The sequence below is a fragment of the Vulpes vulpes genome, chromosome 5, assembly GCF_048418805.1.
Source record: "Vulpes vulpes isolate BD-2025 chromosome 5, VulVul3, whole genome shotgun sequence".
Classification (NCBI taxonomy): Eukaryota; Metazoa; Chordata; class Mammalia; order Carnivora; family Canidae; genus Vulpes; species Vulpes vulpes.
The window spans coordinates 70,688,486-70,705,502 of record NC_132784.1 but is presented as its reverse complement, the minus strand read 5'-3'; the positions used below and the strand labels follow the sequence as shown (position 1 = coordinate 70,705,502).

The window sequence follows — 17,017 nt, the reverse complement described above, 5'->3', positions numbered from 1 at the left end:
CGGGCGCGGCCGGTGCGGCTCCGGCGCGGCTCGGGCTCCGGCGTCCGGGCGGGGGGCGCGGAGCCGGCTGGGCCGCCGCGCTCGGCCGCGAGTGACAGGCCCGGGGCGGAGGGCGGGGCTGCCGGCGGGGATGAGGTCATGCCGAGCGAAAAAGGCCCTGACGTCACCTGCAGCCAATCAGCGCGCGCAGCTCCAGGGCAGGTGACGTCAGCCGGAGCCGGGCCGCGGGTGCAGATCAGAGGCGGCGGCCGCGGGGGGCAGGAGCGGGGCGGGGGGGGGCGAGCGGGCCTCCGCCCTCCGCCCTCCGCCCTCAGCCCTCCGCCCCTCGCCCGGGCACCGGCTCTTAAAGGCGCCGCACAGCGTCCCTCCCGCGCCGCCGGGGCCCCCACCTCCGGGAAGCCTTCCCAGCCCCGGCGCCCACCCCACGGCCGGGGACGCCGGGCGTCGCGGCACTCACGCCCGAGGAGGGGCCGGCCGAACGGGTCCTGGCGCGAGGGTCCCTCCCCCCGCCCCCGCCGCGGCCGGAGCTGGCGCCGCCTCCCCCGGCCCACAGCCTTTGTTTGCGCGGGGCCTGCGGGCCGGGGACCCCGCGGCGAGCTGGGCCCGGCGGGCACCTCACCTGCAGCACCTACGACCCCGGGGCTGGGAACCTGGGTTTCCACTGTGCTGGGCAGCAGATGGGGAGCTCCGAGGCGGGATGGTTCGTGTGGGGTCACACAGCTCCTGGAGTCCGGCGAGGGGGTCCCCAGTGCAGCGCTGCCCCCTGGCCCCACCGGGTCACCTCTGGCCCCTGGTGCTTCCAGGGAGAACAGCGCTCATGGGGTGCACCCTGACTGTGTGTTCTCCTCCCCTCCCCGCACAAAGAAGGCTGTTGAGGGTCTGTCCCCGCCCCCCCCTCCACGGTGGGGAAAGTCGCGCTGGAGGCCAGGGTGCAGGGAGTCCAGAGGGCGCGTTGGGGGTGGGGGGACCTAGGTAATTACCCCTTGAGCAGGGTTGGGCCGGAAACAAGGTGGTGGGCCGTCTGGAGGCCACCCCAGGAGGTGGCATGCAAGCAATGGCTGGAGGCTGTGGAGGCACCCGGGTGCAGGAGGGCCCCCCCCCCCCCCCCCGACTCCCCCCGCCCCCATCCCCCCAACCCCGCCCTAGGCAGGAAAGACCTGAACCCTCCCTAGACCTGGGGGCAGGCAGGGAGCTAGGACCAGGAGATCCAGGAGGATACACATCTCCAGATTCATCCAGTCCTTACTGAGCACCTTCTGGGGCTAGGCCCTGTGCTGGCCACTGGGGAGTTAGTTCTGAGACAGAGGACAAAGATCCTTGCCAGGGAGTTGACAGTGGATGGGAGCCTTCAAAGGTAATTATTTTTGAGGGAGGGGGAAGGTGTGACCAGACACCACAGCTGTTTCTAACTAGCCCCCCCCCCCCCCAAGGCTGCCTGATGGAGAGTGAGGGCCATCTTTCCTCCAGCCTGGAGCCCCCTAGCCTTGGCAAGTCTCCCAGGGCCACCCTGGGGCTCTGAAAGGAGCTTTGGCCTTCAGGAAGTGCAGCTCCTTCCCACAAAGGGAGGGAGCCTGGGGCCACTTTTGGCATCCCTGGTTGAATGAAGGGTCACAGAAAATGAAGCAGGTGCAACTGGCTTGGGCCAAGATGAGCCCTCAGGACCCAGAGCACTGTGTGGGCGTGCAGGAGGGCATCACTGCAGGAGGGCGCTGGGGGTGGGTGTCTGGAGGGCCCCTTTGCTGATCCTCATTCCTGTTCCGGAGAGAGCAGGCTGGGCCTCTTGCAGCCTCAGAGCTTTACAGAGTAGTTGTTTAGCAAGGGCCTGAGGCCTCCTTCCTGGCTGGCCTGAGGAATGTGGGGGTAGCTGTGTGTGTAGGGGGAGAGCGTGTTCCTGGCAAAGAGCCAGCACCAGGGACAAACAATCACCTGGGCCTGACCTGGAAGGACGCACTGGTAACCCAGGGGCTATTTGGGGCTGGAGCTGGGGTGGCTTCAGGTCCTTCCTCTTTCTCTGCCCTTAGCCAGAATCCTCTGGAATCTGCTGAGAAGAGAGGTCTTCCAGAGGCGGATCCTGAGCTGTGGGGAATGTCCAACCCAGATGCATGGCCAGGTCAGTGCTGCGTGGGGGATGCAGTGGGGCCTTGCTGTGTTTGGGCTCACTCCAAGTCTGAAAAGTGCTGGACCCTGGGAGGGGACAGGAGGACTCAGGTTGAGCCTCACATGGGGCCAGATGGCTGGTGGGGACACATGAAGCCCCTGGGGAGCATGGACAGGTCCAGAGGGTCTGGGACTGGCAGGGCATGGGAGGTTGTCAGTCTTGAGATTGACGAGCTGGGCTTGCTCCGAGGCTAGACCCAGGATGAGCCCAGTTGAGGAGGAAGGCAGAAGGTGTCCAAGGGGGCTCCTCTTCTGCCCGGCTCAGATGTGGTCAGGGGAGTGCCAATGGCTCCAAAGAACTCCGGTTGTGCCCTGGGCAGCTCCTAGCTAGGCCTGAGCAGGTGGCAGTAAACTGAGGGGCAGGCGATGGTGTCCTTTCTTCCTTCTGGAAACTCCAGTAGGTGAGTGGATGGGGGCGGCCTGTAGCTTTCCGGGGCTGTTGCTGGCCAGGGAAGTATGTTTGGGCCATGATTACTTTACAATCCTGTCATTTCTCGTGCAAATGAGCACTTAAAACCTGGACTTTTGCAACAGTGGGGCAGGGGGTAGGGAGATACTGTGACTTTCCAAGGCCTCTAGCCCTGCCCTAGGTTCTTTCCAGGCCCGGGGCTGAATTCTGGCCCCTCCCGCTGGGCTCCCCCAGAGGGCCGGCCTCCTGGGCGCTGAGACGCCTGCGTCTAGGAGACGTGGAGCGGCAGGGACGGCTTGGGGAAGCCTGCGCGGGGTCCGCAGTGGCCGCCGTGTCAGGCGGGGCCAGGTCCAAGCCCGGCGGCCTCTGGGCCCTGGCTCCCCGCGGGAGATCGCCGCCCTGGGGCCCGCGCCCCCAGCTGTGGAGCAGGATCTGCAGGCGCCCGGGCAGCGTCCGGGGCGACCGCGTTCGGGGCCCAGCAGGTGCAGGTGCGGGCGCAGCCGGACGGTCCGTGCGCGCCCTCTGCCGCCCGCCTGCGCCCGACCCGCCGCGGGGAAGACGCTCGGGGTGGACTTTCCTTTACGCAGCCTCCTCTCCGCGCAAAAAGAAAAGCAAGGTCCACTTCTTCTCGATGGTTTGCAACTCAGCGTTTCAGCCGATGACTCACAGTAAACGTGTGTCCGTGGCATTACTCTTCCCACTACCCGACTTTCTCTAAGTCCTCATTGTTAACAATATCGGTAACAAAGCACATCTCAGCGGGTGGGCTCTGCAGGCACGTGTCATCTCTATCCGCCCGAGGCCTAGAGCATTCCCCTCACCCCAGGAAGGTCCCTCACCCTCTCCAGCCAGTTGTCCCCTCACCTCCTGACCCGGCACCCGGTTCACAGAGATGGAAGCCAGGGGTGTTAATTATTTTTTGTTGGCTGCTCCCACTCCAGGAAGTGCTTTTGAGATTTCATCCAGGGTCCTGCTCTCCCACAACCAGGTGATAAATGCCTGTGCAGTGTTGCATCTTATGGATGTATGGTGAGACTCGAATGAATTTTCTTTATTTATATGGCCGATGATTTCCATATTTTGGCTACTACAACCAACGCAGTGAGCAGCATCCTTCTTTATGTTTTTCACAATACATTAAACATTATTTTATTCCCTGGGTTTTAATCATGATATTTTAAGAAAACTGACAAACACAGAGGATGGTATAACAAACGCCTAGCTCCTAGACCCAACCATGTTGGCAGTTTCCTGGGTTTGCTTCAGATTAGAAAAAACAACAGTCCCCATGCTGGTGGCTCCCGGGGTGTCTCCTGTCCTGTGTCCACGTCCAGAGGCAGCTGTTGCTCAGACTGGTGGATGTCTTCCTGCTTCTGTCTTTGTCACTGAACCCTGTGTATAGGTCTTGGGTACAGCACCTGATCTTCTCGTGTGCTTTTAAATATTTATGTATAAGTATCATGGTACAACATATCACCTTCAATTTGCTTTTTTTTTTTCATATTCCAGCCTGTTTATCCTTGCCAATGCGGGTGAGCCTACCCCATCCATTTTAGCTGCTGAATGGCTCTGCATTGAATGAACAGACCCATTACTTAGCCATTCCTCTACTGAAGGACATTTCATTTGCAAGTTTTTCTACATGTGGCAGCATAGTGGTGAGCATTCTGGTGGAGGTCTCCTAGCACTGTGTAACTCATGGTCCTCCCCACCAACTGTGTCAGCACCACCTGGGGCTGTGTTAGAAATGCAGGCTCTCAGCACCCCCCCCCCCCCCAAAAAGCCTGCTAAGCCAGAATCTGTGTTTTAACAAGTTCAGGAGATTTGTATGCACATTCAATACTTGATTCATGTTTTTGCATTTTATTTAATTTCTAAAGTTATCACATAGTAACATTGACTCTTTGACTTCTTTACTGTGGTACAATATGTACAATATAAAAATGGCTATTTTAGCCATTTATAAATGTACAGTTCAGTGGCATTATGTACATATACATTGTGCAGCCATCACCACCATCCATTTGCAGAACTTATTCATCTTTCCAAACTGAAACTCTGTTCCCCACTAACCGCTAGACTCCATTGTCCCTACCCCAGCCTCTGGCCCCCACCATTCTGTTTTCCATCTCTATGAATTTGGCTCCTCGAGGATTCGTGTATGGAATCCTGCAATATTTGTCCTTCATATCTGGCTTCTGTCACTGAGCATCATGTCATTGGGTTTCATCCGTGTTGTAGCATTTGTTAGAATCTCCTTCCTGTTTAAAGCTGAATAAGGTTCCATCGTGTGGACGGATCACATTTTGTTTAACCATTCATTGTTCGGCGGACACTTGGGTTGTTTCTACCTTTTGTCTATTGTGAATAATGCTGCTGTGAACGTTAGTGTACGAGTATGTATATGAGGCTCTGTTTTCCACTCTCTTGGGGGATATACCCAGACATGGAATTACCAGATCATATGACATATATGTGTAACTTCTGAGAAACCACTGAACTGTTCCCACAGCAGCCATACCGTTTTATATTTCCACCAATAACGTGCAAGGGTTCCAATTTCCCAATGTTGCAACAAAATTGGATCTTGAGGGTTTCTTGAATCTACCTGTGTAGACTCAAGTACCATCACCATAATCAGGATACAGAATGGCTCTGTCATCCTAAGAGTATCCCTCATACTGTTCCTTTATGGTGACATCCTCCTCCCGCTCCTACCCCTTGGCAACCACAGGTCTGTCCCCATCAGCATAGTTTAGTCTTTTGGAAGCAAGAGAGAAATGGAATCATGCAGTATATAAGCTTTGAGACTCCAATTGCCTTTGAGTTTGATCAGGTTGTTGGGTGTATCAATAGCTCATTCCTTTTTACTGCTGGGAAATATTTTTTTAAATATTTTATTTATTTATTCATGAGAGACACAGAGAGAGAGGCAGAGACACAGGCAGAGGGAGAAGCAGGTTCCCTAAGGGGAACCTGATGCAGGACCGGATCCTAGGGCCCAGGGATCACACCCTGAGTGGAAGGCAGATACTCAACCACTGAGCCACCCAGGTGCCCCTGCTGGTATGTATTTGATGGCAAATTTAAAACACAGTGTACCTAGTCACTTGCTGAAGAAAATTTGAGTTGTTTACAGTTTTTGAAGATAATGAATGTTATAAACATTCACATGCAGATTTTTGTGTTAATATAAGTTTTCATGTGTCTAGAGTAAATGCCCCGGGAATATGACCACTGGGTCACTCAGTGGGTGTAGGTTTGACTTAAAGAAACTGCCATTTGCCTTTGAGTGATACTGCCCCAGTGCTCTTGGGCCAGATTTCTCTGAGGTGTGTGCCCAGATGTGGGTTATAGAATCATCAGGTTATAGGATATATCTGCCTTTAGCTTTCTGGACATTGCTAAATTGCTTTCAAAGTGGGGATATAATAATCACCCACCAGCAGGTTATGAAAGCTCAATTTTTTATAATTCTTGTCAACATTTGGTATTCTGATAGCAGCTGCATTGAATTGATAGGTTACCTGGAGAACACTATAGGCTCTTCTCATCCATGCTCTTCGTTTAGCTTTTAAATGTTCTTCCATATTGCTTTACAACTTTCTCCAGACGTCTTATCCGTGCCTGTAAGATGTATTCCTACTTACCTTATAATTCCTGTTGCTGTTGGGAAGGGCCCTTGGTAAAAATTGTAGTTTCTGATTTGTTTTCACTTGTCTGTATGCATGTTTTTTTAATAAAGATTTTATTTATTTATTCATGACAGCGAGAGAGAGAGAGAGAGAGAGAGAGAGAGAGAGAGAGATGCAGAGGGAGAAGCAGGCTCCATGCAGGGAGCCTGATATGGGACTTGATCCCAGGACCCCAGGATCACAGCCTGGGCCGAAGGCAGGCACCAAACCGCTGAGCCACCCAGGGACCTCCCTGTATGCATGTTTTGATTTAGCCTTTCTGAATTCCCTCATAAGTTCCACCAGATTCCCTATCAACTATATGGACTTTCTAGGTAGACTGTCGTACTGCTGTGGATCACCACATTCATTTTTTTCCAAACTTGACATGGCCCATTTCTTTTCCTTGTCGTATTGCATTGGCTGGGATCCCCCATCATAATGTCAAATGTACACGGTGATGGTAAGAATCTTAGCCTGAGTTGCATAGAAAGCAGCTAGAGGCAAAGCTTAATGCAAGTGTGCTGTTGAAAGGTTGATCCAAGGAGGCCTCAGTGAGGGGGGAAGAAGTTGCAGCTGGTTGCTTGTCTATGAAGGTCATCTCCAGGGAGGCCTTATGGAGACAATGCATCTCACAGCAGTCTTCACAGAGGAAGAAAGGAGAACACTTAATCCTTCTGTCTTCTGTTCCCACAAAAGTTCAAGTTCACTTCACGGGGAACTTACTTCCCTGAACTTTTCTGCTGTGTGTTAAATTAGCTCTTCTAGGAGGCCACTGGAGGAGCCAGAGCTTCTGTGGGTTCGGCAAAATTGGAGCGGCATGCAGAACCTCCTGGGGCTCGTGTTGCTAAAGGCATGATGAAAGTCAAACATAAGACTGGCCCTCTCTGGAAGCAAGGCCAGGGTCCAGGGCTAGAGAAGGGGCCAGCAGATATGGGAGGGTAGCAAGCTGAGTCCCGTACAGAGGATATCCATTCTGTTGACCAACTTTAAGGAGACTATTTTATAGTTTTCCTGTCTGAATTACCTGTTCTCAGTGCCTGGCCACAAAGCTATCCTCCTGGCATCTCCCTGAACTACTGTTGGGTGGCTCACCTAAGTATTATATTTGAAACAGCTCTAAAGATTTACAGCCCCTGGCCTCATTCTACACTTGGCTGGACCATGAGACCTTGGTCCTCCTTGCAGCAGAGCGAGCTCAATCCCATACTAATCCCCCTTCCCCTGAAAGCCCATACAGGGGTATGGGTCAGGTAGTAGGGGTGCCAAAAGAGGGATTTGTTCCCAGGCAAATACTGGCTCTCAGTTCCTCTGGCAGAGAGCACTCGACCTCCATGAGGATCTTGCTTTGTGGCAGCCCTTTTGTTTCAGAGGTGCCTTAGTACCCCCTTGGGGCTTCCCATAGCTCTATATATGGCCCAAATTTCTGGGTGCTTGTCTCATTTATTTTATCTTGGGAGATCTGCTGTTTTAATAACCTCTACCATGTAGTGTGGCCAGGCCCCTTTGGGAGCATTTGTTACTCCTGTCTATGGTTTTTGTAACACTAAGGAGACTCACTGGGTTTGTTTGTTTGTTTTTTTTTGTTTTTGGCGGAGGGGATATCTATCTTTATCCAGGGCATTTTAGATCCCAGAGCCTGCCAGCTTCCAGGAGCACAGGATCTCTAGGTGCAAACAAGGTGAAAGGTTCCTCATTGATCACTGTCAGATGAGGAGCCTGCCCTTGGGCTGCCAGGCTGTTCCTGATATGGCCAGTCCAGAGCAGCCTCACCCTCAGGCTTGGAACAGCTCCTCCTGTGGTATCTGTGGGATTTTATCAGCCTTGGAGATGTCTCTCTGGGTTGGCCATACCATGGTCATTAAACAGAAATCCCAATAACAAGTTTGCAGAGTGGATTGCGGGAGATGCCTGCTTGTGGCCAACACCTGTGAAAGCATGACCTTTGTCAGCCTCTGAGCACCCAGACCACCATGATTGCTCAGACTGTTGACCAAGAGGGCTGGCTGGTTCCTCTCCTCTCCCTCTCTCTGTAGATCTGTCTCAGGACTTCGTGTGAGGTGGTCATTGCCCTCAGGGATGGTCCTGGCTGTGGCTGTCAGGAAAGGGTGCAGTTCTGCTTTTTTCCGTGGGGATCTGGAGCTCTTCTGGACCCCTGTCACGTAGGGGCCCTGGCAGCAATCATGGCACTAATTGGGTGGCTTGTTTCAGCCCTCCATCCTGCCACACTGCCTCTAACCATGGACTCCACTCATGTTTATTAACAGGTATTTTAGTTTCTATTTCTTCCACCTGTTCTGTTTCCTCTTTTTTTTCTTGTCTTTTAAAAAATTATTTATTCATGAGAGACCCAGAGAGAGGGGCAGAGACAGACAGAGGGAGAAGCAGGCTCTCTGCAGGGAGCCCAATGAGGAACTCGGTCCTAGGACCCCAGGATGGGGACCTAGGACCCTAGGAACCGAAGGCGGATGTTCAACCACTGAACCACCCAGGTGCCCCTCTTGCTTTCTTTTGTATTCAACTACTCTCTTTTTTATTCAGTTTCTCTCTTCTATTAACTGTTGAGTTATATATTCATGTATTATTCTTTTGTGGTTATCTCAGAGATTATATTTTATATTATTGACTTTTTATAATATACTATCGATTAATACTCTTGTGACTTCCTGAACAAGGCAAGAACCTTACAACTGTTTCATTCCATTTATTCGCCTGCATTTTACTTCCAAAAATGGTAAAAATCTTATAGGACATTAATATAATCTTTAACACCAACATATTTACAATTTCTGATGCTCGCTATTCTTTCTGAAGTTCTGTTTCCTCATGGGGCTCTTTTCCTTCACCCTGAAGAACTTTCTTTCATATTTCTTGTGCTATAGGTCTTTTGGTGATAATGTCTGTCATCTGAAAGCAACTCTATTTCAGTTGCATTTTATTAGATGTAAAATTCCAGATGCGTGGATGTTTTTATTTTTCCTTTCTGCACTGTAAGATACCATTCCATGTCTTCTGGCTTCTATCACATTTATTTATTTATTTATTCATTCATTCATTCATTCATTCATTCATTCATGAGAGACACAGAAGGAGAGAGAGACTGAGACACAGGCAGAGGGAGAAGCAGGCTCCATGCAAGGAGCCTGACGTGAGACTCGATCCTGGGACTCCAGGATCACACCCTGGGCTGAAGGCAGGCGTTAAACCACTGAGCCACCCAGGGATCCCTATCACTTCCATTTAAAAATCAACTGTCACTCTTATAGTTGTTCCTTCAAAGATAATGTGTTCTTTTTCTCCTGTGGCTTTTAAATTTTTCTGTTGGTCTTTGGTGTTTGGAAATCTTACTATGTTATGCCTCTGTGTGGTTTCCTAGTTATTCATTCTGCTGTTAGTTTGCTGAGCTTCTTGAATCTGTAGATTCATGGTTTTCAACAATTCTGGAAAAATATTATATCATTTTCTCTGCATATAGCCCTTACTCCATTATTTCTTGCTTCTCTTTCTGGGAGTCCAGAAATAGGTTTTTAAACTATATTTCATATGTTTCATGTTCTGTACTCTTTTTATTTTCTGTGTTTATTCTTTCTGTGCTTCAATCAGGATATTTTCTATTTGTATATATTTGTATTCTCTAAACTTGTTTTCTGTTGTTAAATCCATCCGATGAGTCATTAATTTTAGGTATTTCAGATACTGCATTTTTCAGTATGAGACTGTTCTTCCATTTAACATTTTTTTTGAAGATTTTATTCATTTATTCATGAGAGACACAGAGAGAGAGAGAGGCTGAGACACAGGCAGAGGGAGAAGCAGGCTCCCCGCAGGGAGCCTGATGTGGGACTTGATCCTGGGTCCCCAGGATCACACCCTGGACTGAAGGCAGCGCTAAACCACTGCGCCACCGGGCTGCCCCCATTTAACATTTTAAAATGTATTCCAGTTCTTTTTTTTTTTTGTGAAGGATTTATGGATTTAATATAGGATGGAACTATCACGTGCTATATACAAGACAACATAGTCCTTTCCTTTTTTTTTTTTTTAATATTTTATTTATTCATGAGAGACAGAGAGAGAGGCAGAGACACAGGCAGAGGGAGAAGCAGGCTCCCTGCAGGGAGCCTGATGTGGGACTTGATCCCAGGACTCCAGGATCACACCCTGGGCTGAAGGCAGGCACTAAACCGCTGAGCCACCCAGGGATTCCCAACTTAAATTCCTTGCAAGGTAGCTAATACGCAACATATTTCCAAAAATTATTTGAGGCAAAACAGAACACCAATAAGTAAATTTAAAGACATGTAATTATTTCTTGAGGTTCAGTTACCATAATAATTTTAATTAAGAGTAAATAGGGGATCTCTGGGTGGCGCAGTGGTTTGGTGCCTGCCTTTGGCCCAGGGCGCTATCCTGGAGACCCGGGATCGAATCCCACGTCGGGCTCCCGGTGCATGGAGCCTGCTTCTCCTTCTGCCTGTGTCTCTGCCTCTCTCTCTCTCTCTCTCTGTGTGACTATCATAAATAAATAAAAATTAAAAAAAAAAGAAATTTAAAAAAAAAATTAAGAGTAAATAGTATTACTCCTTCTGAAAGAAGGCAGGATTAAAAACACACATTGAAATAGTAATTAAAAAGGCATATTTTAGATTTATATATATATTTATTATTTTTTATTGGAGTTCAATTTGCCAATATATAGAATATTACCCAGTACTCATCCCGTCAAGTGCCCCCCTCAGTCCCCGTCACCCAGTTACCCCAACCTCCTGCCCACCTCCCTTTCCACTACCCTTTATTCGTTTCCCAGAGTTAGGAGTCTCTCATGTTCTGTATTCCAGTTCTTTACAGAAAATCGTTTATCTTTTCATCCACTTTGCTTATCTTTTCTATATTTTATTTAACATATTAATAAGTTATTTTATTTTTTATTTTTTAAAGACTTATTTATTTGTTCATGAGAGACACACAGAGAGAGAAGCAGAGACACAGGCAGAGGCAGAAGCAGGCTCCCTGCAGGGACCCCAGTGTGGGACATGATCCCAGGACCCGGGGATCATGACCTGAACCAAAGGCAGACGCTCAACCACTGAGCCACCCAGGTGTCCCAATCATAGTTTTTAAAAAATCGTTTCCTTATTTCAATATGTGGTCTATCTGTGGACCTGCTTCTGTTGTTAGTTTTCCTCTTGATTATTGATTTCTTGCCACTACCTGTATGTAGCACTTGTTGACTGTATGACAATTATTTGTATAAAAGGGCAATGGAGGGTCTAGTTGATATCTTTCTTTTTTTTTTTTTAAATTTTTATTTATTTATGATAGTCACACGGAGAGAGAGAGAGAGAGAGGCAGAGACACAGGCAGAGGGAGAAGCAGGCTCCATGCACCGGGAGCCTGACGTGGGATTTGATCCCGGGTCTCTAGGATCACGCCCTGGGCCAAAGGCAGGCGCCAAACCGCTGCGCCACCCAGGGATCCCCTAGTTGATATCTTTCAATGGGGCACTTGGCCTTTCCTCTCTTATCCAGGTAGGGCAAGAAATTGAACACTCCAGTCCAGTGGAGACTGGGCTGGGTTTGGGCTCATTGCACTTTTGTGAGTCTTCTGGGTGTGGCTTTCTTGGTGTGTGATTAAGAGCCTTCTAGATGTGGCTTTCTTGGTGTTTGATTAAGAGCCTCTGTATCTCCGTAGTGCTACAAGACTGTGGAGAACTCTGTTCTTTTCCTCAAATATAAAGAGCTTAGCTCTTTAGTTTTCTGCTCAGTCAGCTTCAGAATTTGAAAAATGTCTTAGAAGACGTTTGTCTTGTGTCTGAGGCAGAAACCTTTTTCTCTAGAAGGACATCGTGTGCTAAGGACCATGAGGCTACAGGAGATTTCACTTTGCCTTTAGAATCCTTGGGTCTCGTTTTGTGCCTCTCATAGTCCTGGAACTTAGCAAATGTCCCAATTTTCTACACCAGCCCTGGTGTGATTGCAACAGTTCTGTGAGTTTTCTTTCTCCCAGGAGCATCCCTCCTTCTGGGTCACACCTGATGATCAGCCCACACACAGAAATGGCTAATTCCCCAAAGGAAGAAAACATGGTGGTTGATCCTCTGTTCCTTTCAGAGAGCTTTCCCTTCTGAGACTTGTTTTCTCTGGTCCTCATTGATGTCACAGTGCCCTAATATTATATATGTATTCCACTTTCTCCAAATTGCAGTAAAATACACACAACATACAATTTACTGTGTCTTTTACTCTATGGGTTTTGAAACTAATTTAGCCTTTTCTAGTTGCTGCAGTGGGATCATCGACCTTCCATAAATATGACAATCCCTTTGGAAGCACAGAGTTTGCTCTCCTGACTTTAACACATCATCAAAAACCTTCATGGTGCAGGGGTTGGGAGGGTGGCTTGGAACTGGACTGCATGGTTTTCATCCTGGCTCTGTCGCTCTCTACAGTGGAACCGTGGACAATGTATTCCTATCTTGTGGCTGCCCCATGGGGGTCAGGATCAATTCTCTGCCCCAAATTGGCACAGATACCAGACTAATGACACTAGATACACCAAGAGTATAGGAAAGGGTTTATTATTGTCAGAATGAGCCGCCAGGTGAGTAGGGCAGGCACCAAGCTGGTTTGGAATGACTTGAGTGAAGAGAGGGAATGTGCTTTGGTTTTTACCATGGTTAGGGGTAGCTCTAGGCTTTGGGTTCCTATACAAGCTGGACCTGGAATGGTTTGAACTTCCCTGCCAGTGGCAATGGGCTTTCTTATTGGCTGATCATCTTTGGGGTAAAAAGAAGGTGGGGAGCCCCTGAAAACTGTCAGTGGTCCAACGTCAAAGATGGTGTTGGGCTCTTTATTCCACTTACCCTCTCTGAGTTTCATTCTGCATCAGTACACCAGTGCTGCTTTGAGCATTTGGTGCAGTGATACACACAAAGTGCTTGCACAGTGCCAGATCCACACAGGGAATGTTTAGAGGTGATTTCATTTTGGTCAGATTGCTTCAGGAAAGACAACAGGGCCATGCCCACCTCAGCTCAGCATGGAGCCAGGAGGTGCATGCCAGAACTTACCCAGCTGGCCGCCATAATAAGTCCATCTCCTATGGCTGCTTTACTGTGCATTTCCTACAAGGAAAGTACTGTATCAGTAGCCCATTTTACAGGTGTGAACCTAGGTTCTGGGAGGAAAAATTATATGCTCAAGGTTCCTCAGCTGGTTGGCTGTGGGAAACACACCAAGTGTTTGCAGATGTGGAGCAGATCAGCGTTTGCCAAAGGTGCTCTGGGATCCTAGGACAAGTGGCCTGCTAGCAGGTCTGGGAAGCATGGGTGCAGGTGTTAGCCTCAGTGCACATCCTGTCCCTCCCAGCAGAGAGATGGAAACAGAGATTCATCAGCACACAGCTACAGGGTTCTGGGCAATGGCTTTATTAGATCCTTCAAGGACAGATATCTGAGAAATTAGTGACTGTAGAGTGAGCAGAGTTGAGGAATGCTTGTGTGGCCCCTGCTCGGATGTTCTCACTGGAGAAGAGGCCAGGCAGGCAGGGCTTGGGGTGGGCCTTTTCTGCAGGTGGCTGGGGAGGGTCTCCAGGTGATGGGAGGTGGGGTTTTGAAAGTCATTGTTGGACACAGTGCCCGCTGTATCCTTTGGCAGGAGATCAAAGGGAAATGCTCACAGTGGGCAGGGGAGGAGGGCAGAAGACAGGGTGCTGGGCTGGAGGAGAGTTTGGATCAGGGATGCAGGGAACAGGCAGATGATAGCCGTGCCGGAACCCATGGGTCCTGATCAGGATGGCTCTGGCTTTGGTAGGAGTCCCTGAGAAAATGGAAAATCAGATCTTGCACTGGCAGCAAACAGGGACAGAGCAGCAGGACTCACAGCAGCTGGGTTTGCAGCAGCGGGACTGGGAGCAGCAGGGTTTGCAGCAGCAGGAATGGGAGCAGTCACAGGACCCACAGCCCCCCTTGAAGCCTCTGCAGGACCCACAGCTAGAGCAGGGACAGGCCGGCACACAGCAGCACATGGGCTTGCAGCAGCAGACAGGCACACAGCAGCTGGAGCCACAGCCTCCAGAGCAGCCACAGCAGGTCACGGTTCTGGTGGGTGGAGGGTGGAGCAGGTCAGAGGAGCAGGTGCAAGGGGAGGTGTTCAGGTGTGGAGCTTCCTGGGCCAGGGCCCCTTATATACCTGCCCAGGACAGGTGAGATGCTGGGCACACACCACTTCCTGCTTCCTGTTTGTACCTCTTCATCCCTGTTTTCCCCTAGATACCAGCCCCTAGTATAAAGTCCGTTCACTGCTATTGGCTACTTGTTGGGGCTCAGCCCCTCACAGAATCCATGTCTAGACTTGAGGGAGATCCATCCCCAAGAGTTCAGCCCATTTCCATTAACTAGGGGTGTTAATGGGATGATTAACATGATTAAAAATTGTTTAACTGTACAAAGCATATATACAATAATATATCAAAAAACATGTAAAATGCCCAGATTATGAAGATATTAGAAAAATAGATGAAGCCCTCTCCATGCATCTTCCCATCTTGTTTCCCTCCCACCCTAGGCAAATTCCTGAATTTGGAATGTATTAACCCTTGTAGTCTGCAGGGAGCCCGATGTGAGACTTGATCCCAGGACCCCAGGATCATGACCTGAGCCGAAGGCAGGTGCTTCACTGACTGAGCCACCCAGGCATCCTTATGCGTATTCTTTAAATATTATTTTGCATGCTTTAAACTTAGTGTAGTAATTTTCTCCTTCTGGAAACTGCCTTTGCAAAATGCAGTGGTTACGTGAAAGAGATTTCTCTAGGCGACTGGTAAGGCCCTAATTTACACGTTTTCTTCCTGAAGATATAGTCACTGACTTATCCCCTTACCTGTTAGTGGACATTGTCTCCAGCATCCTGCAACTGTCTTTTCTAAAGCTGCTGGTGCATTTTGGAGTGGTGGGCCTGGGACTGGGCTGCTCTAAACCCTGAGCACTTCCAGCAGTGCTGGGGAGACCCTAGTCATCACCCCCACTTGTCATTGCCAAGTTCAATGGTGCTAGATGAAACAGGGTATTATTGTGGTTTAATCTTGTATTCCTATTCACCATAAATGATTAGAAAATCTAGTAGGAAAAAAGTTGCTTAAAATGTCAACAAAATCTTATGTATCTAAGAATGAAACAATAAAGAATGGCTTGAAACCTCTATGGGGGAAAATATAAAAATCTTTTTTCTTTCTTTCTTTCTTTCTTTCTTTCTTTCTTTCTTTCTTTCTTTCTTTCTTTTCTTTCTTTCTTTCTTCTTTCTTCTTTTTCTTTCTTTCTTCCTTCCTTCCTTTTTTTTTTCAGAAAAGAGCCCTAAACAAATTGGATAAATGGAGAAATAAACCATGTTCATGGATAGAAAACATTATAAAACATTAGTTTTCTCCATATCAGTCCATGTAGTCTGTGCAATTCCAGTTGGAATCCCAGAGGATTAAATTGGGGAATTTCTTCCACAGATCTAAAATGTATGTGCAGGGCAGCCCGGGTGGCTCAGCGGTTTAGCGCCACCTTCATCCCAGGGCATGATCCTGGAGATCCGGGATCCAGTCCCACGTCAGCCTCCCTGCATGGAGCCTGCTTCTCCCTCTGCCTGTGTCTCTGCCTCTCTCTCTCTCTCTCTCTCTCTTTCTCTCTCTCTGTGTCTCTCCTAAATAAATAAAATCTTTGAAAAAAATAAAAATAAAATGTATGTGCAAAGCTCATGAATAACTGATATTATAAATAATAAGCAAAAAGGGTTTGTCTACTAGATATTATTAAATACATGATAAACATATAATAAAGTCTTTTCTGTTAAAAGTTTGGTACCAGCACAGGAACAGATAAATAGACGAAAATACAGAACAGGAACCCATAAGAGGCCCATGTATTGGGAAGTCTACTTTTTAAGAAGATGAATGGGAAAGGTGGCTCATTCTATACAGAAAATTAAAATTATATGCTTATGTTACACCCCCTAAAATGGATTTAAAGTCTAAAAGTATATGTAAAAGTGAAGGGAAAAATAGAAAGTGTAGGAGACAGTGCTGGAGGTTATGGTTATTATGCTAGGGGTAGAAAATGAATTTTTTTTTGGAAAGGAATTCTTAAATATGATTCCATAGCATAAATAATACTTAGGAAAATGCTGAATTTGACTGCATCAGAATTGCATATGTATGTGCTCAGTCAGGTTGCTATAGAGCAAAAGGAAAAGGTCGTTGGACTTTTGGGGGAGATATTTGCTGTTTGTAATCACTAAGGGGTTAATATCCAGACTGTACAAGGAACTGCAAAACAACAGGGAATGGACAGAGACAGTGAATAGAGCACTCACACTTGGCCAGTAAGAACACAGAGATCTTCACCCTGATTTTGATCAGAGGAAAGCAAATTAAAACAACGCATCATTGTATCATTGAGGAGAAGGAAAACTCTAGCAGCATTTAGTGAGATGGTGTATACCCATCCCTTATGACAAGTGGATTGCCCCCATATGTAACCCCAGAGGAATGCTCATACAACCTGGTGGCACTTAGTGAGGTGGAACATATGCACACCTCTGACATGCAGATTCCACCCAGAGAAACACTCGTACAGATGCTAAGGAAAAAGGATGTTAGTCATGGCTTTTCTGTCATGACTCCCCAAAGGGCAACGAACTCCTGCAATGTGGGGTTTGCATGGAATACACTTTAGTGGCCAGAAATAACATACTGGGGCATCCTTGGGTGGCTCAGTGATTTAGTGTCTGCCTTT

At 48.4% G+C, this 17,017-nt stretch overlaps 1 long non-coding RNA gene across 1 annotated transcript in view; it reads left to right on the top strand.

Moving 5' to 3' along the window:
- The first annotated feature begins 558 nt into the window (after positions 1-558).
- Positions 559-17,017, top strand: part of LOC140598898 (uncharacterized) — a 52,241-nt gene continuing 35,782 nt past the window's right edge. Inside the window, exon 1 of the long non-coding RNA XR_012001444.1 lies at positions 559-2,110. This is a non-coding gene — a long non-coding RNA (uncharacterized lncRNA). The remainder of the gene's footprint in view (positions 2,111-17,017) is intronic.